The 26,907-nt window shown below is 54.3% G+C and overlaps 1 protein-coding gene across 3 annotated transcripts in view; it reads left to right on the top strand.

The window, feature by feature from the left end:
- Positions 1-472: 472 nt before the first annotated feature.
- The window catches only part of HPCAL1 (hippocalcin like 1), a 106,859-nt gene continuing 80,424 nt past the window's right edge, over positions 473-26,907 (top strand). For 2 of the 3 annotated variants that reach the window (XM_044262082.1, XM_044262081.1), the window contains exon 1: positions 473-715. The gene's annotated coding sequence lies outside the window, so the exon portion shown is untranslated. Of the gene's footprint in view, positions 716-8,737; positions 8,786-26,907 lie in introns of those variants that run through there. The other variant, XM_044262083.1, reaches the window with a different exon arrangement.

Raw genomic sequence — 26,907 nt, 5'->3', positions numbered from 1 at the left:
ACACTTCCTGCAGAGGACCGAGGAGGCGGGGGAGTGGGCGCCGAGCTGGTCCCTCCCGGTGCCGCCTCCCCGCCTCTCCCACACCCGCAGGCCAGAGGCCAAGGGTTAGGGAGGCGGATCCGGTGCTCAGCTCCGCTCCTGCCCCGAAATCCACCAGGCCTGGGGCCGGGTCAGGGCCTAGCCTGGGCGGAGAGCGCGCTAAAGCGCAGGGACCGACCCGGCCGGGACCGCTCCGAGGCCCGGCACCCAGCAAGAGGCGTGGCTAGGGACAGGGGCGCGACCTGAGAGGGCTTGGTGGGCGGGGCCAAGTCTGGGGGGCGTGGCCGGGCGGGGGCGGGTCCGCAGGAAACTTGAGCGCCAGCCCCGGCCGCACGCCCCGCCCCCGGCCTCCGCCTCCGGGTCCCGCCTTCAAGTCCCTTCCTTCCCGGCGCTGGCGGGCGGGCCGCGGCGACTGCAGGCGGCGGACGGGCGGACCGGCGGACGGGCGGGCGTCTCCACCTCGCTCCCTCCCTCGCTGCCGGCTTCCTTTTGTTTTTCTGGGAGGAGATGAGCGCAGGGCCGGCGCGGAGGCTGCGGGCGCACGGAGGCCCGCGCTCCTAGCCACCCTCCCGGCCTCGGCGCGCTCGTCCCGGGCAGCGGCCCGCGCCCGCCCCAGCACCAGCTGCGCCGAACTTGGGCTCGGGAAGCCGGCGGACCGCGTCCTGCGCCGGAGCAGGTAGGGCAGCGGGGAGCTGCCGGCTGCGGGCAGTGCGGGCGTGTGCACCGGCGTGAGCTGCGATCGGGCTCTCTGCGTGTGTGTGTGTGTGTGTGTGTGTGTCCGCGCGTGTGTGTTGGGGGTGCCTATTTGCGTCGTGGAGTTGTGGGTGACCGCGGACGGTGGTGTATCCCTGGAATGGCGTGTCCTCGTGGGGATCCGTGTGTACAGTGGGTGTGCACATCTTGGGTTGCGTTTGTGGAATTGTGTGTCCGGGCGCAGTTGCTGGTGGGGACGGGTGCGGGGCGGGTGGCCGGTGTGAGCGGCTGCGCGTGGGGCGCGGGCAGCCGGGTGGGCGTGGGCAGTCCATCCCTGCGTGCGGAGCCCTCTGTCCCCCGCCGGCCGGCGCAGTGCGGAGCTCCAGGGGCCCCGGGGACAGCTGGCATCCGAAGGAGCTAGCGCGGGCCTTTGGGGCAGCGTGGGCTAGTCCCCTGGGGGGCCGGTCCGTGCGGCCCACGTGGGTGGCAGGTGCGCTCCGGCCAGGGGAGGGGACCGGCTCGGCGGCCGTCTGCTCCCTGCCCACTAGGCCGAGGGGCGACGGACAGAGCCGTGCTCGGGAGTTAGGAGCCCCGGCCTCGCCGTGACTCGCACTGCGACCTGGGCCAGACACCCCACCTTCTCCGGTAGAGGTTTGCTTCTCTAGCAAACGGGGACAGTTCCTCCCTCGGGGTCTGCCGTGACATTTCAGAGGAGAACGCACCAAAGATGGCTCTTGGCCCAGTGCTTGGCACATAGTAGGTGCTAAGTTAATTGAATTAGTGTCAATTAGTGCCTCTCTCTTTTTTTTTTTTAACCCTTTTTTTAATTCTTTATCGTGGGTGGGGCTATTGCATCCCCCACCCCCACCCATCACGCCCCTAACTTAACTGCGAAGCACCGAGGTTCGAGAAAGTTTAGGCTGCCGGCTGCGCTGCCTGCTCGCCGCACCTCCCTGGCGCCGCCGCCTCGGGCGTGCAGCAGGGAAGGCTCCCGCGCCCGAGCTGGGGGTCCCTCTCCTGGCCAACTGCGGCGGCTGCTGAATGAGTCGGGAGCCTTTTTGTTCAACAAGTGCCTAGTCCCCGGGGCTTGCGGCTCACAGAGTCAGGGCGTGAAAGTGGCGCTCCCTGCAGAGACGGACCTCGGGCTCCCAGGGCATCCTGGCCGGGCCTGGTCAAGCTGAACGCCATCCCCTTGACTCCCGGCCGATACCGAGTCCCCCTAGAGGAGGGTGTTTGCCAGGACCGTAAGTCCTGCCTGGGGCCTCCGCGTCGGACCCTCCTACCCTCCCCCCTTCCACCCAAGGGTCGTTCTGTTGATCAGCCTTAGGCAGGAGCCCAGGGATCTGGGGGATCCTTCCTCCTAGTCCTACACCTTAATTTTTAAAATATTTAGTTCGAAGCCTACTACTACGTAACACTGAACTGCAGTGAACGCGCACACCCTGGAACCGCGATTTGCTCTCAGGGAGAGTCCTGCCGACTGCAGCATCGCGCTTGCTAGACCCAGCGGGGCCAGGTGGCCCGGGCTGGCCTGCTGCCTTCTGCCAGAGCTGGTGATTCCTTCCCTCCATCGCTGTGGTTTCTTTTTTTCTCTCAGGACCCTTCCCAGTCGGAAAAACAAATAAGCTTTTGAGAAGGGAGTTGCGGAGGGCATGGTGCATGGTTTTCTCAAAATGGAGCATGGGCCTGGAAGGGGCATGGGGGCTTGGCGTGGGGCTGAGCAGCAGGCCTGTGTCTAGGGATGGGATCTGTCTCCCAGGGTCACCTGCGGGCCCCCCCCCCCCCCCCCCCCGTGGGTGTGCTCAGGAAAGCTGGAATCCTTTGCAGGATTTTATGACACAGGAACAGAAAGCTCTTGCTTGGTCTGTCTTCTGCCGGCCCCAAAAGCTGAGGTCTTGGCGGTGACGGCAGGCCGGGGGACCTGGAGGAGCCAAGTGTTCATCTGATTGGGTGTGAGGGGCACAGTTAGAATGCAACCTGCATTTTTTCTGTTGCAGAAAATGATTTTATAACCTAGAGGAGAAAAGGGCTTTTCATCTGAATCCTACTGTCTTCCCCATAATCAGATTGAGTAATAATGGGGAAAAAAAAATCAGGCTGGCTTTCTTAGCTCAGAAGACAGACCAAAAGCTGGGCTGTTTGTTGTTGGGGTTGTTGTTTTTGTATTTTCCTGCTTAAAACCAGCCCTTTGTCTCAAGCAAACCATTGCTTTGGCCCTAGATCTATTTCTGTTTCACTTTTGAGAGCGCCTCTAATTACTGAGCTCTTGAGGTTTTGTTGGATAATGTGCTGGAGGGAAGGCCCGGGGGCTCTGCCTCCTGCCTGCCTGCCTTGGGATGTGCTGACTTTTAGCCTTGCCTGCTCCCTTCGGGTCCCACTTGGATGCTTTCCGCAAGGTGAAAAATAAATGTCAACGTGTGATAATAATTTGGGACACCTGGCATTGGCCATCAGATGCCTGGAAGCTCAGACTTGTGGAGAAACAACAGGTCGGACCCCCAGAAGAACAGAGATTTGCCCAAACCTGAGCTGGTGATCCGTTCATTTCCAATAAGCCCTCTAGAGGGAAACTCTAAGAGATAGAAAGGAGCTCAGACTAATGCCTTCAGAATTTTATCTTAATGCCTTTTTCTGGCCTCTGGGCTGTGCAGAATTAGAAATACAAGCTGTTGAGGGACAAGGAGTGGCTTTGCCTTAGTGCATAGTCCCCAAGGGGGGGGGGCTCCTTCCTGAGCTCGGTCTCTACCTGGAGCTGCTCTGGAGTTTCATCCTGGTAAAGCAGTAGTGCTGTCTTTTGGGGAGGGGGGTCCTGGGGGGTGGGGGGCTTGGACCCACTGCCTTATTTGGCTCCATGTGCACACTTACTTGTAAGACTTGCTTTTTCCCGTAGAATACCCTACTGAGCGTTTGTGTATCAGGCAGTCTGTCTCCCCCTTAGGCCTGTGGTCCTTCCCCCTGTCCCAACTTACCCTGGGACCTTGTATGGCCACTTGTAAGTGACAAAGAGCCTAGGTCACTTGGGGACTGGTGTTAATCCGGGATACTATTAAGGAGCCCCACAGTTATTTGGCACTACGCGGGTAAGCTGTTCGGCAGCTGACATTTCATCTAGATGAGGATCAGGTTTGTGTTAGAACTGAGTGTGCCAGCAAGCCCTAAACCAAGCTTGTTTGTGAGGGGACAGTCTTTCCAGTTTGTGATTCGGCCAGCCTGGGATCAGTGGGGGATTAGGTGTGTTTTGCTAGTGTGTCAGTCCCGGATGTCATTGTGTTTGTGGAAGGAGGGCGCTTACCAACCTTAATTGTGCTCTGTCTACCTTGGGATTCACCATTCTCCTACAGTCTCATTGGATTTCTTTGGTGTTTTCCCCGCCCACACGTAAGGCTGTGCATCTCACTTGGCTCTTGTCCTCTTCCCTTTGGATGGAGTTCCTAATCAGGGGATGGCAGGTAGTGGTATATGGAGATAGCAGAACAGGCTTAGGGGCTGTCCGGTAACTCTTGCTCCATGAGGGTTGGGGGGAAATGTTTCTTTCAAATCACTTTCCACCCCCCCCCCCAAAAAAAAGGTTGGAATCTAGTGGCACGGGTTTTAATGTAACTTCAGGTAATCAGTATGGTTTGACAGTGAACGTTTCTTAGGCACTGATGAGCAAGGTGCAAGTCTAAAGAATTATTATTATTTTTTTTATCATCAGGAAAGCACAGTAAATCCTTTAAGAGAGCCCTGCCTCGGCCATGTCCTTTCAAGTATAATTGAATTTCAGAGGCAGAGCTTCATATCTCTGCATTTATGAGGCATGACTAACTAAAGACACTTACGGAGAGATCCCAGGCTCTTCCTGTCGCCCTCCTGGCATCAGGTGGGCAAAGATGTTTTCTTGGGGCTCTTTTCATCTACCTTTTTTTTTTTTTTTTTTAAAGATTTTATTTATTTATTTGAGAGTGAGAGCAAGTGAGTGAGAGGGAGCGCATGAGCAGGGGCGGAGAGCAGAGAGAGAGGAAGAGATAGACGCCCCCGCTGAAGCAGGGAGCCCGCTTCGGGGCTCCATCTCAGGACCCTGAGATCACGACCCCTGAGCTGAAGGCAGACGCTTCACTGACTGAGCTGCCTGGGCACCCTTTCATTTACCTTCATAAGCCAAAGGGCACCCCGCCCTCCCCTGCTAATCCAGCAGCCGTGTTTTCCAGATACCTGTTGCTTTGAGCTCTTGAGGTATCCCTCAGGTTGGCAGGAAGCCAGGAGATGGGTCGGGTGCTGGCATCAGTCCCACCTGCCTCACTCGACCAGAAGTTTCTGAGGAGCAAGGGATGGGTCGGTGACCTTTGCCTAAGAAGCACTCAGGCTAGTTAAGTTTGTATTCCCCGGGTAAGGCTGCTGTGATCTGCAGACAGGAGGAAGGCTTTGGGGGGTGTGCGGTTCCCTTGGGATGCTCCCTCGATTGCCTCAGGACCCTGATGCCCCAGCTGGAAGCTTCCTTTGCTCTGTGCCTCTTTCGGCCACGGAGGGGTCCCTTCGGCACCGTTCTACGTGCTCTCCTGTCACCTGGGCTCACGTCTGTGCGCTGGCAGGTGAGCAGACCTGAGCTCTCCCCACGCTCAGACCCAGCCCTGTGGTACATGCTCTGTGCTGCTCCACATCAAAGCAGAGCCCAGAACTTTCCTCCAAGTGGGTCCCTCTGCCTGTTGTAGTGATTGCCTCTTGCCTACTCGTTCATTACAGCTAGAAATCTCAGGAGTGTTTCTGGGCTCTTTCCCCTTTTCTTCGTCCAGGAATCCTGAGATGGTCAGTCCTCTGAGGCCCGAGCCCTCCTCTCTGACCCACGACTCCTGTCCCTACAGGGCTGAGCTTTCTCATCCCTTATCCTGGGGCCCTGCTTCCACCTGGGTCATTGCTGTCATCAGATCACTGTGGGAAACAGATTTTCTCATCTCACTCTACACTGTGGTCCCCGCCCCTCCAGTCCCCCACCCCCAGTTCATGCTCTTGCTCTGTAAGACACCTGCTGGGTGCCTTGCTTCAAGCCTAGACTCTGAAACCCAGACCCAGGCTTCCTCCCTGCCAGAGCCCAGCTTGGGCTGCGGGTGGGGGAGCCGGCCTGAGGAGCTCTCAGACCTTGACAAGAGCTCCAAGGAAGCACCTCCCCCTGGGCTGGGGGGCGGGAGGGGGTGAGGGGGGGTGCTGGCTCCCAGCTGTGCTGGAAGGGGTGCAGGTGTCTGGGGGGAGGTGGGACCAGGAGGGTGAGCCTGGCGGGGTTGCCACAGCACCTGCCTTTCTTCTCTCCCACCCAAACTTCTTTATTGGCTAAACTCCTGCTCATCCTTGGGGGAAAAAAAATCTTTTTAACTAACAGCTTTATTGAGATACAGTTTATATACCGTGAAGTGTACCCATTTCAAATGTACAATCCAGTACTTTTCAGTAAATTTACAGAATTGTGCAGCCGTCACCACAATCCAGTTTTAGAACCTTTGCATCACCCCAGAAAGCTCCCTCCTGCCCGTTTTTCTGTCACTCTCTGTCCCCGCCCCCATCCCCAGGCAACCGCCAATGGGCTTTCTGTCTCTACATCTGCCTTTTCTTCCTCCCTCTCAGTTATAGATTTGGCTGCAGAGCCTTCTCCTTGAGGCTTTCCTGGAGTTTTCCATTGAGAATTGGTTGCTCCCTCAGGCGGATCAAAGAGGCTCGGTGCTCGCCCGCAGGTGGGCCGGCCAGCTCTTTGACGCCCTGACTTGGTCCTTCTGGCCCCTATCCCTCCCCTAGCACAGCGCTGGGCCCCTGGTCTGCTCCCAGGGCCTGTTGTCTGCTCTGCGCTCAGGTGAAGTTGCTCCCCCCCATTTCTTTTGTGGGCTCCTGAGTATCCAGCAGGGGGGTTCGGATTTAAAGTACAGAGTGAGGCAAAAGGGGTCAAACCCATTATTTATTTATCTATCTATCTATAAGATTTTATTTTTTTATTTGACAGAGATCACAAGTAGGCATAGAGGCAGGCAGAGAGAGAGGGGGAAGCAGGCTCCCTGCTGAGCAGAAAGCCCGATGCGGGCCTCGATCCCAGGACCCTGAGATCATGACCTGAGCCGAAGGCAGAGGCTTAACCCACTGAGCCACCCAGGCACTCTAAACCCATTTTTTAAATGAGAAAATCTAGGATGCCTGGAGCACACCAACTCACCCAAAACCTTGGGCAAGGAGAAGAACCAAGAATGAAGTCAGGTCAAGTTCTCTCCCACCCCTGTTTGGTAGCCAGGATCTGCCCTTCTGGGGCTTTTTCCAGAGTGATGTTCAGTTTCTCTTGTCAGGGTCTCCAAGCCATGGAAGTTCCTTATAGGGCATGAGCGGTGCCTGGCGCTTCTCCATTTGCCCCAGTACTTGGCTCACAGCTGACGGGGTAGCAGTGATGTAAGCGTGCGTGGGCGCAGGGAGGTCTCCCGGGAGGTAGACAGACAGGGGCCCTAGTAGACAGACAGGGGCCCTGGGACGGGAGGGCACTTGCCTGGGTTGTGCATTTCAGAAGAACTTCCCTTCTTGGGTTATTTTTGTTCTTCAAGGAAAAGCAGAGGAGAAGACCCATTTTGCAGATTGCGAATTGAGTCACAGAAATGTACAGACAGGCAGATCTGGGTCGGGTGTGTAGGCCACTGGGTCCCAAATGGTCTCTCTTCACTGTTAACTAACAAAATTAAAAACAAAAACAAAAACAAAAGGAAAGCACTCCAGTAGGGATAACAAACAAAACTAAACAGAAAGCACAAATGGTGTCTCTCTCCCGCTGAGGCAGAGAACTTTCTCGGTAGACAGCAAGAGTGTCTTGTGTCTTTCGGAAGATGGCGGATGTTGGGGTCCGGCAGGCCTGGGTTTGAGTCAGGCTCTGTTCCGTCATTTATCTTCTGGGTGATGCTTTCTGAGCCTGTTCATGAAGGGATTCCGGGGCCATGTTAGACTGCACGTGGGACGTGGATGTAGAGTTGTTGTGGAGGAGTCATCAACTGGTCACGTACGTGTCTGTGGTTAAGTGGCGGCCATTATTGCTATTTAACGTTCCCGGAAGGCGTTCCTCCTCTGCCACTAAGGTTTTCTTCTCATATTTGGTTTATTGGGCACCTTTTGACCCAGGCTGTAGGAGCAAAGCATTTGTTGTGAGAGCCTGTGCGTGTGTGTGAAGGCCTCCAGAAGGGAGCTGGTGCGGGCCATGATTTGGAGGTCAGGGAGCTGCCATCTTGGATTGCCCGGCTCATGTCTTCTCAGAAGGCTTTCTGAGGGTCTCTGACACAGCCGTGGTGCACTCGGGGGGAGGGGGGAGCTGCCCAAAGCGATCTGGGCGAGGTCATTCTGCAGATCTAGGTAGGTTGTTCCTCAGACCCAGGGAGGCCCTGATCTCTTGATCCCCTGCCTCCAAGAGTGGTTGGAACCATTTTTTGGGTTGGCTTGCGAGCGTGCTAATGTGCTTGGAGACTCTTGGGAACACCGGCAGCGTTTCGATTCTCTGTGGCTGTGTGTCTGGATCACAGCACGTTTATTCCCCCTCCAGCAGCAAAATGCTCAAGTCCCTGCTTCCTTCCTGTGCATTTAACAGACGTTTCCAGAAAATAGAATTGACGACAGCTCCCCACCCTTCCCTGTCACTCCCATCCTTTCCCTTTGCCGTGCTGCAATCCATTTTTGGAGGGAAGCGAGAACCTCTCAAAATCAATCATCTGGGTTTAAAAACAGATCATTTCCAACATCGTACGGTTTTCTGTATTTACATGTGGGGCTGGGGAGTCACTCCTGCCAGAGTGAGTGTGGGATGTCTAGAAAAGCCTGTGCCCCAACCGTGGGCCCAAGGCAGGGCTGTGGGTGGGCAGGACTGGTGGCTCTCTCGCTCTCTCGCTCGCTCTCTCTCAGCCCTCTCAAAGCGTGGGGCGGCAGTCGCAGGAATAAGCCTTTATTAAAAATCCTCAGTCATGCAGTGCCAATCCCATGCTTGGTGACGCAGCCTGGACAGTCTGGCTCGGCTTCCAAGGGTGGGAGACGAAATCTGTTGGCTGCTTTGCCTTCTTTGGGTGTCTTTCTTGTAAGTACGGGAAGGTAGGAAGAGGCCTGGGACAGGTGTTGAGGCTCGGCTTTCGGCTTGGCTTTCGGCTTGGCTTTCGTTCACGCTGCACCTTTGGCCCTTAGGGCCTATTCTTATTTTCTGGGGTGTGTTTGTCCCTCCTCTTTATCTCTGAAGGTGGGATAAAGAATTGCCGCTTTTATTAGCTTATGTTCTTGGTGATACGCTATTATCTGCCCTCAAAACAAATGGCCTGGCTGATTGTTTTCAGAGCTGGCTGTGAGGAGAAAGCTCATGCATTTGGGAGTGATTTTTGCTGTCGTTGGAGGAAGTAGGGGGAGGGGGTTTGTAGCACAGGTGAGGAATTCCAGGTCCTCTCGGCCAGGGCCCCCCAAGCAGTGTGAAGATCTCACTGTGGCCCATTTCCCCTTCCCCTGTGCTTTGTCCCGGGCCACATGCTGGCTTCCCAGCATACCCGTGTTATCAGTCTCACCATCACTATCCCCCACTGCCATCACTGTCATCACTGTCATCACCATCCTCCTCCCCTTCTCCTCACCGTCATTACCACCATCACCGTCATCTTCCTCATCACCACCATCGCCCTCTCTACCACCATCACTATCCTCTTCCTTCTCACCATCACTACCACCATCGCCGCCATCATCCTCTTCTCATCACCATCATCACCATCATTACCATCACCTTCCTCCTCCTTCCCTCCTCCTCACCATCATCATCCTATCGTCATCACCACCATCACCTTCACCATCATCATTCTCTTCTTCCTCCTCATCACTGTCATCACCATTAGCACCACCATCACCATCATCATCACTGCCATCACCATCGTCACCATCATCACCACCATCACCATCATCATTCTTTTCCTCCTCATCGCTGCCATCACCACCATCACTATCATTACCATCACCTTCCTCCTCCTCATCACTACCATCATTACCACCATTACCGTCACCACCGTCGTCATTGCCATAACCATCATCCTCCTCCTCACCATAATCATCACTGTCACCGTTACCACCATCACTGTCATCATCAACATCGCTGTCGTCATCATCACCTTCGCCGCCGCCATCAACACCCCATCCAGTCTCCACATTCCTTCCTCATGTTTGGGTCACTGCTTCATAGAGCCCGTTTCTGTTGAGTGAGCTGTTCTTTGTCGACAGGTTGTGTGGGGACACCTACTGTTAGGAGGGTCATGAGGAGAGTTAGTACAAGATGGTGGTAGGCATAGAGAACCCAAATGGGTGGGTGATGGAATGTTACTCTAACAAAGGCTTCACAAGACTCATTGATCTGGAATATTCTTGGAAAAATCCCACCTGTGATGGTTAATTTTATGTGTCAGTTTGACTTGGCTAAGGGATGCCCAGATAACTGGTAAAACTGTATTTCTGGGTGTGTCTGTGAGGATGTTTCTGGTAGAGATAAGCATTTGTGGGACACCTGGGTGGCTCAGTGGGTTAAAGCCTCTGCCTTCGGCTCAGGTCATGATCCCAGCATCCCAGCAGGGAGCCTGCTTCTCCCTCTGCCGCCACTCTGTCTGCCTGTGCTCGCTTGCTCGCTCTCCCTCTCTCTCTGATTAAAAAAAAAAGAGATAATCATTTGAATTGGTAGATTGAATAAGGGAGACCCCCTTCCACAGTATGTGCAGGCATCATTCAATCCCCAAGGGCCTGAATACAACAAAAATGAGGGGGAAGGTGGAATTCGCTTTACTTGAGCTGGAGTGTCCGTCTTCCCTTGCCCTCGGAGATCAGAGCTCCTGGTTCTCTGGCCTTTGGACTCGGACTGACACTTAGACCATCAGCTCCTTTGATTTTCGGGCCTTTGGAGTTGGACTGAATAACACCAGCTTTCCTGGGTTTCTAGCTTGCAGTTGGGAGGTTGTGGGACTCTTAAGCCTCCAAAGTCTCATGAGCCAATTCCAGTTAAGTCTCCTTGACTGAGAAATCACCTGCCTGCAGGCCCAGGAGAGACCCAGTGGTTCCTAGTCTGTTGAGCTCCACATGGCCCTTCCAGGGAGGATAAATTTGGCCCCTGTTGTATTGTGTAGGCCCTTTGCTGGCCCTCTTCACCAGTGCTGGTTGGAATCTCACCTCCCTGGTTGTGCACTGTGCTTGTCTGCCTCTCCTAGGGCAGTGGGCCTCTTTGCATGTAGGACCTTGTGGATTTCTCTCCTCCCTGGCCCCCCATTCCTGGCACAGAACCTGGAACACAGTGGATGCCCAGATGTGTGCCTAAACCACGGCTCCCTTCCGTCAGCGGGAGGATGGTGGGGGAGTTGAAGTATTTAACCTCAATGCCTTTGCCAAAAGGGCCTGCTTTGCAGGCTGGATGTGTGATCGGCGGGGCAGCACTATTTTCTGTGCTCATCACTGATGGCAAGTGTTTTTCCCATTCGCTAAAATTGCAGCACCGCGGTGTAGAAGCCATCAGGGTTTTCTGGGCTGGCGGAACGAGCCCCATCTGATTGTCAATGTCTGGCTTTAACTTGGCATGAGTGGTTTTTCCTCTCTAGATCGCAGTTTCTTGGTTTGTCGAATGGAGCTTGGGACTAGGTAATCTCTGCATTCTCTATCAGCTCTACAGTTCAGGAAAAATGTTCAAAAATGTAAATTTGGGGGGCACCTGGCTGGCTCAGTCCACGGAACATGCAACTCTTGATCTCAGGGTTGTGAGTTCGAGCCCCACGTTGGGTGTGGAGATTACGTAAAAATAAAATCCTTTTTCTATCAAGGCTTTATTCACTTGAGGGGGAGAAAGATAGTACGAGCAGGGGGCAGTGGGAGAGGGAGAAGAAGACTCCCCACTGAGCAGGGAGCCCAGTGCTGGGCTCGATCTCAAGACCTAGAGATCATGGCCTGAGCTGAAGGTAGACGCTTAACCAACTGAGCCACTCAGGTGCCACTTAAAAATAAAATCTTAAAAAAAAATGTAAACTTGAGTTATGGGGCACACCCAACATAAGCATGGAGAGAATTTTCCTAGCTCAACTGACTGCAAAAAAAATGAACGTTCTAGAAAGCACAAACACCTTAGTAAGTGCTATTTCATGGGCTGGCACCTTGATTCAGAAGAAGCTGGTTCTGTAGAGGGACAAGCCTGTGGCACACAGATGAGAAGGAAGGGGAAGGGTCAGAGGATACTGAACTTGGGGAGGTGACCTCTGTATGTTTCATCTACCCCTCCGTCATTCAGCACGTTCCTGTAACTTCCTGTCCCAGGACCGGTGCTGTATATGAACGAAGAGGATGGGCTCATGGTACAAAGGTGGTGAGCGACGTTGGTGGGAGCACAGAAGTCTGGCGGTGGAGCCGCCAAGTTCTCAGGCCCTGGATCCGGTGCGTGATTCAGGAGCTCTTGACTATCCCTTTAAGAGGACACACCCAGGGAAAACCAGTGTCGAAGACAGAGCCCTCCTTTTTGTAATGGTGCAGCTCTCTTCTTGCTGGGAGGCCCTTACTGCTGATACCACCAAACTGGTAGACTCAACTTTCTGTTTTGATTAACCATGACTCAGGGAGAATTAGGGAGTATTGTAGAAGACAAGGAATTGTGTTATTCTTGGACAAAAGCGTACGATAACACAAACTCCTGAATTAACTGAGCTAATTTAATTATTGAGAATTCTTTGAGGGGCACCTGGGCGGCTCAGTGGGCTAAACAGCCAACTGTGGGTTTTGGCTCAGGTCCGTCAGGGTCATGAGATCGAGTTCTGTGTTGGGCTCTGTGTTCAGGCCAGAGTCTGTTCAAGAGTCTATTCTCTCTCTCCGCCCTTCTCCCTGTGCTCTTCCCAACCCCATAAATAAACAAACAAACAAATAAATAAAATTCAAAAAATAATTCTTTGAAATGAGCACATTTATGGTTATAGGCTGCTAGGTTTTTGCTAAAGGGGTTAAAAACAAGCAATTTAGGCATTTCAATATATACAGGGCTGGGGAGCAAGGTATAGAACTATATGGACGGTTTCATTCCAGTTATGTTTATGAGGGGGAAAAAAAAGAAAACACGAGAAGGGCATACACCGAACTTTCAGCAGTGGTTGAGGCTGATGGGATCATGAGTGGTTTCCCTTCCCTGCCTTTTCATATTCCTCTACACTCTGAATTTTCACCAATAGCTGTGTATTACTCTTGCAACTAGAAGGAAAAAAAGGTTTTAAAAGGAACCCCAAGGACACATTCCTCTGATAACCTTGTTTACCCTGTTATTTGCTTAGCAAACTTTCTTTTTATAGTCAGACTGTCTGGAACCCATGAATTCCATAGTTGTGATGATTTGAATTAATGGAAATTTATCGTGATGCATCATTAGAATTTGCTGATCTCATCTAAATTCGATGCGGAGTAACTTGATTAACTGGGTATGAAGAAGAATGTTGTGAGCCTTCTTAGAAACTCACCATTTCAACATGGCAACGGGTAGAGTTTGTTTAAGGTCGAGAATATGCTGCTGCTTTTTTACTTGTTCGAATTCGGGGGTTCCCTTTGTTTCTTGATCTGGAAGAGCCTCTGTGGCTCCCACAGGGTCTGTCCAGAGTGTTTGAATGAGGTGGTGGGTGTCCTCACCCCGCCCATGGCTGGGCTCGGCTCTTACTGGTTTGCCTTTGGTTTTCTCACCACCAGGTGTTCAGCACCGTGGCCGTCCTCCAGGGGGGATCTCCTTGCTGTTTGTCGGTTAGGCTGCTGTTCAGCTCCCTTTTTGAAAATAACTTCTTCTGTTCCCCATCCGTGACCTCCCTGGCTTCATGCCCGCCCGAGAGCAGAGCCGCTGGTCTTCATCCTCTTCCAGTTGGAGGCGAGTCTTCCCCACTGTCTGTGCTGCTCGGGCCTCGGACCTTGTGTTGACTGGGGTTGGTATTGGGTTGATGTTGGGTTGACCGTGTTTCCTTACTGGCTGGGGAGCAGGACCCCCGCAGCCCTTGTTAGGGCCTTGCCTGACTTTTGGTGGCATTGCTCCAGACGCTTCTTAGGCTGCTTTTTTTTTTTTTTCAGAGGTTCGATCTTCCCGAGTCCAGGATACTGAGTCAGCAGTGGGAGGTTATGAAGTTGAGGCCAGTCATCAGAGGACTTGGCCAACATGAGGGATAAATTTCAGGGTGAATGAGGGAGAGATCCTGGTGGCTGGCCATATAATGTGAAATACCAGATGTTGCCTCTGCTCCTAGCTCAGAGTCTGCCTATAGTTTAGTTCCCTGGATTTGAAATTTAAAAAAAAAAAAAAAAATCACAGCTTTATGGTCTGAGGTCCGTATTTCTGATCCTGAGCTAGAAAATAGTTGTCAGCAAAATTCCGTACACATCGGGTGGACTATGTCAGGATCTTAACCATAAGGAACCCATATTTTAAAAAAAAATTAGTCTGGCTACAGTGTTCAGAAATTATTATTTTTGAAAGCTGGGTCCTCAGTTTATTGTAGGATTCCACATGGAGGCAGGAAGGAAGCCCTCCAAATCACTGAAAACAGGTAGGTTACCATGGAGACTGGGCGTGTCCCTGTGGTTTCCCAGTTGTCCTGGAAAAGGAGCAAGCCTGACTTCTCTTTCTGAAATTATGTGAAGGGTCATACGTTTTGTGGACTTCGACTAGTGATTTCTGACATGATTTTGCCCTCTTTTCTGTTTGTCTAATTGTTAATGCTGTGTGCCCCTGCCTTACCTGCCAGAAACACTAAAAAACAAAAAACAAAAAACAAGGGAACGCCTACTGGAAACATCAACCAGAACAAAATCTTTATTAAAGCTAGGGATGCTCTCTTTAGCGCCAACGATGATTACTCTACAGTTCGGCAAATTAGTTCTACTCCTTTGTCTTGTACGCCGGGCTGGGCTCTGGGCCCTGGGGACCAACAGTGAGCACGATGTTGGGGGCCCGGCCCTTGCCAGGCTGGTGTTCTGGTTGTGACCCATAAGGAGACAGCGTGAAGCCAGGAGGGCCTCTGGGCCAATGGGCAGCAGCTTCCACCAGCAGCCACGGAGCCACAGACAGCCTTCCACAGCAGCAGCGGCTGCAGGCTTGTGGAGGGCCTCCCTGCCTCCCTCTCCCTCTCTCTCTCTCTCCTGCCGAATGCTTCCTTCCGCAGAGAAAGCATGTCCTCTTTGTCCTGCCTGCTGCACGTTTGTAGTAAGCAAGGACCTGTGCCGCCTCACCACTGGGTGGCCTGTTTTGCACAAGCTTGTTGACTGGCGGGGACCTCGAGTGGGCTTGTCACAGCCTACAGAGGCTGCCGGTAGGCACGGGGCAGAGCTGGTGGCCACACTGGGTGTCGGGGACGTCGAGGAAGCGGCAGACTCCAGCCTCTGCGCACCTTGTGCTTAGACCAGCGGTCATGCTGCAGAGGATGCTGTCGTCTGAATGAGAAAACCACCCTCAGGGTCCCGGGGCCCCGAGGAGGCTTCCTGCCTCATCAAGCTGCAGAGGGTGACCCTAGAGTAGAGCTGTCTCTTCTTGTTTTTTTTTTTTTTTTTTAAAGTAGGCTCTGCGCCCACCATGGATCCCAATCTGGGGCTTGAACTCATAACCCTGAGATCCAGACCTGAGCTGAAATCAAGAGTCGGGTGCTTAATGGACCGAGCCACCAGCGGTGGGGAGTGGCGCTAAAGATGTCTCTTCTTGACACTGGACTGACTTCTGTTCTAAGGGACAGTGAAGAGACTGTTCTTTTCCAAAGGAGAAAAGGCACCTGCGTGGACTAGGTCCCTATCTTGCTCCCCTTCCCAAGGTGTAAACAGCGCCTACTGTTGCTTCCCCAGGCAGGTCCCTTGGGTCTGCTGGAACACAGCCCCAGGAATCCCTTTCTTCATCTGATGTGGGAATTCTAAAACCCTCCCTCCCTGGATTGTTGTAAGAAATCGCCGTTAGAACTCTTGTAAACTGTAAAGTGCTATATTCGTGGAAAGGCTGTTCCCATCTTTGTCATCATTAATCTTTTTATATTCACATCCTGTAGCCCCTGACCCATGGTGGTCTCACTCGGCAGGTCTACCTTGCTGGGTCTTTATGCCCGCTCCCCTCCCCCGAAACCAAATTCTGAGTCTTCTGCCCTTTTTCTTCTCCCACTTGGGGTTCCCATTTCCCTCCTGCAAGGTGTCAGCCCGCAGCAGAGGCCCGGAGAACCTTATTGTCCGAGACTCACAAAACAAATGGAAATTTGTATCTGCTCACCGGTCCTCTGGGACTCTTGGATCTTCTCCATCTTTCTGAGTCTGCCAGGAGGGGGTCACTGGCTGAGTGTATGTCAGGCAGCCGGGAAACTTACTGGTCCGATTAAAAACACTTGTTCAAATACAGATAGTCAGGCTGGGCTCAGATCAGTGATGTGTTCAGCAAGCAGGGCGTTCCCCATCTGGGTTCTTGGTTCTTGGGTTATGGGGAAGGAGAACACTCACCTTGACTTTCATCCTTTGAAGAGAGGACGCCTCCCCCCACAACCTGGTGAGCCCCCACACGTCCTTCAAGAAGCTTCGAGAAGCTTTATGCCTTTTCACCTGCCTGCGCCCTGCGCGCCTGTATTTTACTGTCATTATCAGAGCATCTTTTAGAGGGAATGGCATGAAAAAGTAAGTCTTTCTTCCCAGCACGCAGAGTCCCCTGGGGAGTGGAGACCAAACGTGTTCCCGTCCATCTCTCTGTTCCCTGTTAGGCGGCGCGCTGGGGCTGTTAACTCCCCTCGCCACGGAGGTGGATGTTCAGTGACATTGGCGGGATGGGACTGGGGCAGCTCCAGATGAAGGCTCCCAGGTGAGCCCCTCACAGTTTCCCCCTTAATACTTATAGCCCTAGAAAGGCACCCCTGTCTCCAGACTCGAACCACACCTCGCTCAGGATGAAAATAGTAAAATCTCGAGTAACCAGCACCATCCCGAATGGCCCTTGATCGCGGGCCATGAGAATTAGCCCTCATTCATTCATTCGACACACAGTCACCCCCAGTGCCTGCTCTCTGGCTGGAGGGAAGTGTCCGTGGGGAGGAAGATACCTCTTGGAGCTCCTCTTGGAACTCACCTGTGCTTCCATTGTCACTGGTCCACACGCCTTGAACGGACACAGAAAGCATTCGAATCAGATTACCCTCTCAGTGTGATGCCAGGATAGTCTAAAGGATGAACTCCAACCTGGGGAAGGTCCTACTGTCTTCTCAGGAAAAAAATGGAGACTGAAGCAAAAACCTACTTCCAGAAAGTCAGCGAAGAATTTTTCCAAACATGAAAACGCTAAATTATTAGCTTTCTTCCGTGCTTTCTTCGGTCCGCCTAGGAAAAACTCCCTCGCTCTTGTTGTTATTAACAGGGCGAAGCCCAGAGGTTTAGTTATGTAAAAGCCAATTAAAATAAATTAAATGCAAATACTGTTTCATTGTAATGTAAATTTTGGGAACTGGATCAATCAAAGGTTGTGGAAATGCCAAAGTTGTTAAGACTTTGGTTGCCCTGACAACGGCTCTCTGTCGTGAGTGGTCGGTTCCTGGGGAATTCTTGGGGGGGGGCCTGGCTCTTGGGTGACTGCGTCTCAAGGGGCAGGGGTGGAACTCTCTGGAGGGAGGTCCCAGTCCAGCCAGGCCACCTGTGTCATGACCTTTTGGGGAAGCCAGAATAAAGAGTGCCCAGGGCAGGTGAAGGAGCTGCCCCTGGTCCCGCTTTGTCTGTCTGCCCTGCCCTTTGGTGAAGGTGCTGTTCTTTGTCATCTTGGACCTTACCTGCCCTGTCACTCCATTCTGGGTGGGGGTAGGGAGTGTCGGCGGGGGCGGGGGGTTTGTTCGGATGGAACCCACCCGCTGCCATCATTACACCTTCTCAGGGCTTTCAGTTCACAGACCAGGCTCTCCAGGCTTCATTTCATTTTGCTCTGGAGCCCCAGCCTCTGGGGCCATAGTTATTTTACAGGAGAGGGACTTAACAGATGTTGGGATTCAGAGCGCGACTTGCCCAAGGTCTCAGGGCCCTAAGATAGGCGTGCCAGGATTGCCGTGGGCTCCTGAGTGCTGGGCAGAGATGGCGCTGTGTCCCACAGAGGCCCTGGGGACCCACGCTTCGAGTCTTTCCCTGCACCTGCTTCCGCAGAAGCCTCCTCAGAGCTGGTCCCCTCTTCCTCCAGACTCCAGCTGACCCGGCCTCTTGGTTCCTAACGCTGGGCCCAGAGTCGCCATGATGTCTCTTTGGGGTGTCCCTGCAAAGAAGCTTCCTAACACGTACATGCTTTGAGGATGTCAAAGTCCCACAGCCGGTGCATATGAAGCCTCTGCTCTCTTAGCGGGAGGAGGGCCCGGAAGCATCTGCCATGCGGTCCGGGGCCTTGTGGATGAGACCCCACGGGCCTCTTTCCGCTCCATGGAGGGGCTGGCGATGGCTGGGAGATGCCGCTGCAGTTGGGGATCCTTAAACTCTGTAGGAACGAGGTTGTTGCCCTGGCGTTGTCACCTTCCACACACCAGGCCGTTCATACCCCAGAGAGAGCGACTGCCTGATCGGTCCGCTGAGGAGGAGGCCTGTGAGACCGAGGGCTGCAGGCGGGCTGTGGGCTGCCCCGTGTCCCCTCTCTGCTGTGGCCACGCTCCGTCTTGGCGTGCCCGCCCGCTGGTGCCCAATGAGCACATAGGGGTGGTCTAATTCCAGAAGGGAGCGGTTTGCGCTGGAGGACAGGTGCGCTCTCCCAGTCTGGCCTGGGGGGTGTAGAGTTTAATGAACTTAGCCACGTTTTCTTGGAGTTGCTTCTCAGAGTAAGCACAGGGGGTGTCCCTGCCTCATGGGGCCACGAGCAGATGCTGTGCAGGAGTCGCGGGGGGTGTGGGAGGTTGCCTTGAGTGTGTGTTGAAGGAGGCTGGTGTGTCAACTTCTCATCCTCAGACTCTTAAAGTGGGTGGTGGGAACCCTGTGGTTGGTCCTGCTTTGGACACCTTGACCTTTGACACTCTTATGCTTGACCTCCAAAACCTTGGCAGGCCACTCTTTGGGGGTGTGGGAGTTGGGGTCTGGTCGTGTTGGCTGGACCCCTGGGCCAGGAGTGAGTCGACCTGGGGCCTGCCTTCGCCTCCGCCCCCAGCCTCGGTGCCCTCGCCGGTGTGTTAGGCTCCGCCGGCTTTCTGTGACTCGAGGGGAGAGTGTGCAGGGCTGGCCTGAAGTCTGGGGTGTCCTGCGTGAGGGATTCTCCCGTCTCAGCGGCAGTGCTGACAAATACATGAGACGGGGCGTTTCTCCCTTTGGGGAGAACTGGGGCACTGTCACTTGACACATATTCTGTCTTTTAGAGAACGCTGCCCTCCCTTCCCCCTCCCATGCGCTTTGAAGTTGGCCGGTGCTTGCTAACAGATGCTCCGGGCTCTCAGCCTGGGCCGCGGGCCACCGTGTCCTCCCCCGGATCCACCCCGCGTTCCAGCTGGGCTGGACCGTCGCCACTCCGCAAACACATCAGCGTGTCCTTCTGGCCTCCAGCTCGTGGTCTTTGCTGTCCCTCCCTCACCCAGCTAGAGTGAGCTTTGTGTCCGGGTGGCCAGAGCACGTGGGGCTGCTCCCTGCTTTGACCTGTGGACCCCACATCTTAGAGGGACACAGCCCAGAGCCTCTCTGCTGCGGCGTCCCCAAGGAGGGGAGCCTGTGTGAGGCGCGCCCTGGGGCTCCTCTTCCCCGGGACCCCAGCCCCGAGGCAGCGTGTGCAAGGACTCCGGTCTCATGTCTACCCAGAGTCCAGCCTTGCCTTCCCATTACTCTGTGACTTGAGCCGTGGCTGAGAGTCGGAGAAATCCTTGCAAGTGTTCTAGATTGTGTTAGAATCTCAAAATGTGCATTTCGTGGCTGTTGGTTCTAGAACCCCAGAATGTATCAAGTTGCTCCCTGGGCGGCGGTGGCAGGCCTGCTGCTGGGGGGACCATGCCCGTTGCTTCTCCGGATCTCCCACGGCTCCGTTTCAAGGCCCTGTGAGCCCCACGCAAGTCACTCCGAGCCTCAGTGTCCACCGCGTTAACTGTCCTGGTCTGGTAAGGCTGGCGTGAGGATTCTCTGGGCTCGTTTGTATTAGAGCGCTGTGTTCGTGTTAGTTGATGAGTGTACTTTAAAGACGGAACAGGAACGCATTTGCCGGTCATCTGTGGGCGTGAGTACTCTTACCTTCAGCCACTCAGAACAAGCGCCTTGGCTTGTTCTGCCGGAGGATGGTGTTATTCAGAGCCCGGTTATATGGGACTGAATTCTCCGGGTGCCATTCTTTGCAGCTGGCGTTCGCGCTGATGACTTACTATATATGTACTCGCAAGTGGGTAATTTATGGTTCACACTCAACCCGTAACTTTTCATTTCCTGGCTGATGTATCAGAAGCTGCGTTTGTAGCGGCCTGTAAGTGTAGTAAGCAGAAAAGGACGTAAGCTGAGGCCATTTCTGTCCAAGCTGTGTGTGTGCTTCTAGAATCCTGGCCCCGTGAGGCTCGGAGGGGGTGGTACCTGGCTGTGTGTGGGCTCAGGTGTGTCCCCCAGCAGGCCGGTGGTAGCAAGGATCCCACTGCACAGTGGGCACGCTCGGGCCCAGAGAGGTTAAGCGACTTCTCCGAGGGTTTACAGCTCAGAGGTGACGATGTGCCTGGAGGTCCGGTGTGTCCCACTCCGGCCTGGGACAGTGCCTCGCTTGGAGCAGGTGCTCAGTCAGGTTTTGTCCAAGATCTGGTCGACTTGCCCACCTGAATATTCTGTACCCTAGATACTCAGGCCCCTTGGGGTGTGGAGGTTGTTGAGGAAGATGATTAAAATGCAGCTTCCTGGCCCCAGACCACCTCGTCGGCATTGGGGAAAATAGGGGTGAGCCTCAATGCCTTTGAGCCATTGCGGGGGTCTCTGAACCCACAAGTTAGAAACCACTGCTCCAGCTTTGTGGAATCCATCTCCTTCACAGTCACATGGCACGCAGGATGGTGGCCTCCCCCACTTCCCCCACCTCCCTGGACGGGGGTCCACATCCCTGATCCTAGTAAGGTAGCCAAGTCAACCTTCCATGGCAAAGGGCTTGGCAGTGCAATTAAAATTGGGGATCTTGGCTCAGGGACCATGTCCCAAACTCTCCAGGTGGATCCACGGCCTCGAGAGGGAGGGGCCTCCCGCAGCTGCAGTCCGTCTGACGCGATGTGACTGAGAACGGGCTGGGAGATGCCGGCCAGCGCTGCAGCTGGCTTGGCGGAGGAGGACGGGGCCACCAGCCAAGAGATGTGGGCGTCCGTTCGAGGCTGGGAAGGGCAGGGAAGCAGAGTCCCCCTGGGAGCCTCCATGCAGCCCTGCGGCCCCTCTGTCCCAGCGAGGCCAGTCTCTTCCTCGTCACTTCCTGCTCTCCCTCCAGAGCGTCCCCCCTTCCCACCCCTCTGCCCCCTCGGCCCCACCCCTGCCCGTGCCCAGAGTCCAGGACTTGGGGGGGGGGCCTTGGGCCAGTGTGGTTCCCAGCCGCGGGAACTCAGAGTTCAGGATCCCGTGGTTTGTGCACATTTAAGTGGTGCTGGGCCTGTCTTGTTGCATTTTTCCTGCATGACGTGGGCTAACCGTCAGAGGGCTTGTAGGCCGTGACCGTGACCGGTGGTGCCGGGCTCCAGGACCCCGGCTGCTTCTCGGCTGCTTCTCTGTAGCTTGCTCCCTTCTTCCACCTGCACCCTTGGCCTGCAGGGTCTGCAGCCCTCAGAACACTTCCTGTTATTTAAATGTTGGTCCTTTTGATTTTTTTTTTTTTCCTTTCAAACTAGAGACTTGACTTTGTACAGTTTTGTGGTGAGCCAGACGCATTTTCTTTTTCCGAGCGGCCTGGTGATCTCTGAGTGTGTGAGGAGGGCCTTGTAACGGGGTCTGTGAGGCCCCCTTGGTGCCCCCCCTGTAGACACCTCTGATGAGGAGGAGAGATGATCTCTTGAACTTTCGGGGGGACCTTTACCAGGCATAGAATGTTCTCATAGGAAATGGTTTTAGTCCTTTAAGGAGAGTGGTTTTTTAGTCCTTTAAGGAGAGTGGTTTTTAGGAACATTTTCTTTGGAGAGGCCTAGGGGACTTGGGTCCTATGCCTCCCTGCCCCTTACTGCTAAGTTCCTTAACTGGGCTTCTCTCCTTGGCTTGTGGACAACTGCCTCCTGACTGTGTCCTCACAGGGTCGTCTCTGTGTGTGTGTCTGTGTCCTGATTTCCTCTTCAGATAAGAGCACGCGCCAGATGGGACTCGGTCATTCCAGTCACTTCTGTAAAGAACCTGTCTCCAAGTCTGGTCACATTCTGAGGTCCTAGGGTTGGGGCGTCAACGTATAAATGTGGGGGAAACGTCTACCTCAGCCCACAGCTGAGTTCCCATTCATATGGGAACTACAGTGCTTGCCAGAATCAGGTTGGTGAGGGATTAATTTGAATGCTGATGTATTTAAGTGCTTGGCACACTCAAGAGGTGGCAGCCAGCACTAGCTGTGGAAAATTTGGAGGGATTTTTCTCGAGTGCCTCTTGCATGCCAGGTCTAGGTTCTTCTTGCTAGACATTAACTTGCTTCACGCGCCGGCGGTTGCTGTCCGTGTTGTGTTTCTGGAAATGTGGATCCTATCCACATCTATCCAAGACCGTAGGTACCTGGACCCCACACCAGGTTGAGAGTCAGACACACACGGCTGGGCAAGGGCCTGGGAATTGCATTTTAAGTAAGTATTCCCAAGCACACGAACCGCAATGCGAGACCCAAGCTCCCGTCCACGGCCCTCATCGTTATCTTGGTCCATGCTTGCCCCTCTCCTGTGGACTGGGCTGTCCCCCCTTCCCTGGGTGGCTGGTTCCCTTTTCACCTCATGTGTCCGTCTGTCCTACCGCCTGCAAGAGTGACTTCTTTGAGCCACATGGCCTCCTCCTGCTCTATGCTCCGAGGCCTTGCCAGCAATCTGCAGAAGGCAGCTAGCTCAGGGGACTGCCTGGCGTCCAAGTGGGTCCTGCCTGGCCTCCTGCCCACTTCTCTGCCACACTCCCGGTGTCCCTGGTCCCAGGCTTAGAGAGCCGTGTGCCATCTGCTGAGCAAGGCACCCCTCCTGCCTCCTCAGCTTTGCACGTGTTCCACCCGCTACTGGAGGACCCTCCCTGGCACCCCTTCTCCTGTATTTCCTCCCGCCTGTGTTCTCAAGCACAGGCTCCTTCGTGTCCTCTGTGGCTCTGAGCACCGTTTCCGAACCCGGAGACACTCAGGAAACGTCTGTCGGCCGAGTGGATGTAAGAAGTGATTTTCCAAGGTAAGAAATGAGCTCCCAGTAGCTTTCTTGAGGCCACGTGATGGCCAGCGGCCAAGCCGAGCTGGTCATCCTGTCTACTGGGCGTGCTCCTCGGGCGAGGCCATGCTTGTCTTTCGCCGAACACCCCCACGCTATGGTGAGTTCTCGGGTTTTCTACGGTTTCGGTCTCCTTTGTTCATGGCTCTTCTGGTGTCTCCAGCCGCTTCTTCCTCCCCGTCTGTTCCTCTGGGGACCTGGAAAGGATCCTGGCGTCACCTGTTGTCATTTCACCAGGGAGCTCAATGTCACCTGTTGTCAGCTCACTGGGGAGGTCTGTGTCACCTGTGTCATCTCAGGAGGCAGCCCTGTGACACCTGTCCTCATTTCACGCCCTTGGCTCCTGGCTGTGTGGTAACCTGCCGCATACCTGGGCTGCCGGCCCTGAGCCTCAGTGTGAGTCCGCCCTGGGCGGGCGTGGGGTCTGGTTGAACTGGAGAGCAAGGGGCCAGCAGCCCTACCTGCCTTCCTATCTCAGTCCCCCACCCCACTCCCCATGGGTGCATTTTAGTGAGGTTCTGGGAGAAGTTCCTTCTTTAAATCCTTAGCCAAAGTGTCTGAAAACACGAACCCAGGCAATCTCTAAGACCATTCCCCTGCCAACCTTCTTTGGCTTCTAGAACAAATCCTTCATAACCATCAGGGGATTTGCTGGAGGTCAGTGAGGTCAGGTTGGCCTGTCCCGGCTGTCGTGGTCATCCAGAAATGGCAGGTGAGCCTGGCTGAGAGGGAAGGCAGCGTGGGGTGTGGTGGTGGGGGGCTGGCATCTGCCTGACTTTGGGTGTCTGTGGCATCCCCCCGCCGGTCGCCGGGTAGAGCGAGGTGTCAGGCAGGGAGCTTGCTCCGGGGGTACAGCAGAGCCTGGGGCCGTGGCCTGGAGGAACCACAGCTTTGGGGAGCAGGGTGATGGGGGGGTCCACGCCCCAGCTAACGGGTGGAGGCTGAGCACCCTGGGCTGTTGTGGTTGGTCAGCAAGGGCACCTGGTCATCCTGACGGCCAAGCCCGAGAGAGAGATCACAGCCTGCCGGTGAGCTTTGATGCGTTCCCTAGAAGTATTTCAGGTCTCAGCCCGTTGAACTCCAAAGTTTATTTCTGAGTGTTGATTTGCCCGGTGGTGTGTGGAGGCAGGCTGCTGTATGTGGACTTCCCATGTCACGCCGTGAGTATCCTGAGTGTGTCCCTTCTCCCAGGGCAGACGTGTGTCCCTCTTACCAAACAGACAGACCTACGGACAGGAGAGAAGAATGGCTCGTTTTGCTGGGACAGTGGTTCCTTATCTCACATCCTCTTCCTTCCTACTTCCATGGAAGATGCCAGAGAGCGATTCTGGGGGAAGTGACTTGCCTGAGGTCACACAGAGTTGAGGTCACACTGGGACCCGAGCCCTGTCCTGTCACCACTTTCCCCCACGCCTCCCCCAGCCAACCGCCTTTTTCCTTCTCTCTCCTTTCCCGGGTCTCCTCCGAGTTCCCGTTCACTCCATACGAGGCCTCACAGCGGCACGACAGTCACCATGTTCTCTGACCTTTTCCCAGCTGTGTGTTTAAGGCCCATCGGCCTGGCCCGCCCGCCCAGTGTCTTGGGAACTGTCTCTCTGACTCCCATTCCTTTCTGGGCAGGTGGCGGGGTGGGGGTCGTGTGCAGGGAGGGGCCCGGAGCTCCCCGGCCAGGCTGCTGGCTGTCAAGGAAGGAACCATCCCACGCATGGTAAGCGGCGAGGGATCTAGACTCAGGAGCAGGCAGGGGGTGGGCCTCTGTGGCCACAGAAGGGAGAGCACGGGCGGGTGAGCGGGGATGGAGCCAGTAGGGCTGGGGGAGGGCAGTCAGCAGACAGTCCGTCGCTCATCGGGACCTCCAGGGTTGGAGGAATCTTTTGGGCCTCGTTGCTCAAGACAGGCCAAGGGTTAATAACACATCCAAGGTCAGGGATGAGGAACGGGGTTAGGGCTGCTGGTGGTCAGATGTGGAGGGTGGGGGACTCTGACTGACCTGGCCGAGCGGGGCGGGTGGCAGCAGCCAGGAGGGACTCTGGGGGGCGGGGCGGCCCGAGCTCGGTCTTTCATCAGCCTCTTGGGGATTGTGGACCTGTGCAAGTAGAGATATTTTCCTTTAAAGTCACTTGTTGGGGCGCTTGGGAGGCTTGGTAGGTTGGAGCCTCTGCCTTTGGCTCAGGTCATGATCCCTGGGGTTCTGGGATCAAGTCCCACATCAGGCTCTTTGCTCAGCAGGGAGCCTGCTTCCTGCTTCCCTTCCTCTTTCTCTGCCTGCCGCTCTGCCTACTTGGGATTTCTGTCTGTCAAATAAACAAATACAATCTTAAAATAAAATAAAATAAAGTCACTTGTTCCCCTGTGATGAAAGTAATGTGTTCTCACTGTAGACTTAGGAAGCAGAGAAGGCATCAGTCAGGTGGTCATAACTTTTGTACCCGTGGAACCTGTTGGAGTTGGCTTGATCCCCGCTAATCTGTGAGCCCTCGGGGGCCCGGAGTGGGGTGCCCGGGAGCTTGCACGCTGCTATCCCCAGCTTCTTCCCTTCAACACCGGCAGCAGAAAGCCCTTCCCTGCAGGGATGGGAGCCAGGCTGCTGCCTCCCACACAGCTCCCCGGGGTCCTGACGACAGGTGCCACTTGCCCGGGCCATCCCTGGGGCAGGCTGCTGCCTAGGATGAGCTTCCAGGGGCCCCGTGTCTTCCGAAGATGCAGGTGTTTCCCCCCAAACTTTACCCTGTAAACTGAAATTCCTTTATGCTCTCAAAACTCATGTGCTCCAGTATCAACTGTGGCCATTTTACTGTTGTGTTGACTTAATCTTTGGAGAAATTTTTCATTTTCCTGCACAAAATTCTGCATCACTTTGTAAGATAGGCAAACACAGAAAAACAAAGGGAAAAAAATCCTTTATAAAATTGTAAGCACTCACCCCCCCTCATGTAACCCTTGTTAGGTTTCCATTGTGTACCCCTTGAGTTTCATTTCTGTCTACAAAACGGTATCCATGATGTCTGGAAATGTAGGCAGATAGATACGAGGTCATCTTTAAATCTGTAAAAGAATTAAAGAGTGTCCTCTGTGTCCAGACTTTGTAGATCATAGTTTCATTTCATTTTGGCTTACTGTTCTATAAAGACCCATAAACGTGACAGGCCCGCCAATGCCAAACCTCTCCTCTCTGTCCGCCCCTTCCCCAGGGCGCCCCTCTGCTGAGGGACTGGAGCTGTGTCCATCCATGTTTTGGGTTCTTGCCACAGGCGTGGTAAGAGCTTTTTTTTTTTTTTTTAAAGATTTTATTTATTTATTTGAGAGAGAGAGACAGTGAGAGAGAGCATGAGCGAGGAGAAGGTCAGAGAGCGAAGCAGACTCCCCATGGAGCTGGGAGCCTGATGTGGGACTCGATCCTGGGACTCCAGGATCACGCCCTGAGCCGAAGGCAGTCGTCCAACCAACTGAGCCACCCAGGCGTCCTGTGGTAAGAGCTTTAAACAAACATTAGTTTCTATGTGTTAGAAATACTCCTAAATCTACTTATTATTCACATCTTTTTAAAAAAGATTTTATTTATTTATTTGTCAGAGGACCGAGCACAAGCAGGGGGAGGGGCAGAGGGAGAGGGAGAAACAGGCTGCCGGCTGAGCAAGAAGCCCCATGCGGGGCTCCATCCCAGGACCCCAGGATCATGACCTGAGTCAAAGGCAGATGCTTAACCCACTGAGCTACCCAGGTGCCCTCTTCATGTTGTTTTGTAGTTTGGCCTTTGACGATATATCTAACACTGTCTTTGAGGTCAGTCGCAGTGATATGGAGATATGGTCCATGGTCATCTTTTCCCTCTTTTTGTTAACTGCTGGAGAGCGTTCCCTTGTCT

Source organism: Neovison vison, chromosome 8 (assembly GCF_020171115.1).
Source record: "Neovison vison isolate M4711 chromosome 8, ASM_NN_V1, whole genome shotgun sequence".
Taxonomy (NCBI): Eukaryota; Metazoa; Chordata; class Mammalia; order Carnivora; family Mustelidae; genus Neogale; species Neogale vison.
Note: the sequence above shows the minus strand (reverse complement) of the source record. Positions and strands in the feature narration are given on the sequence as shown.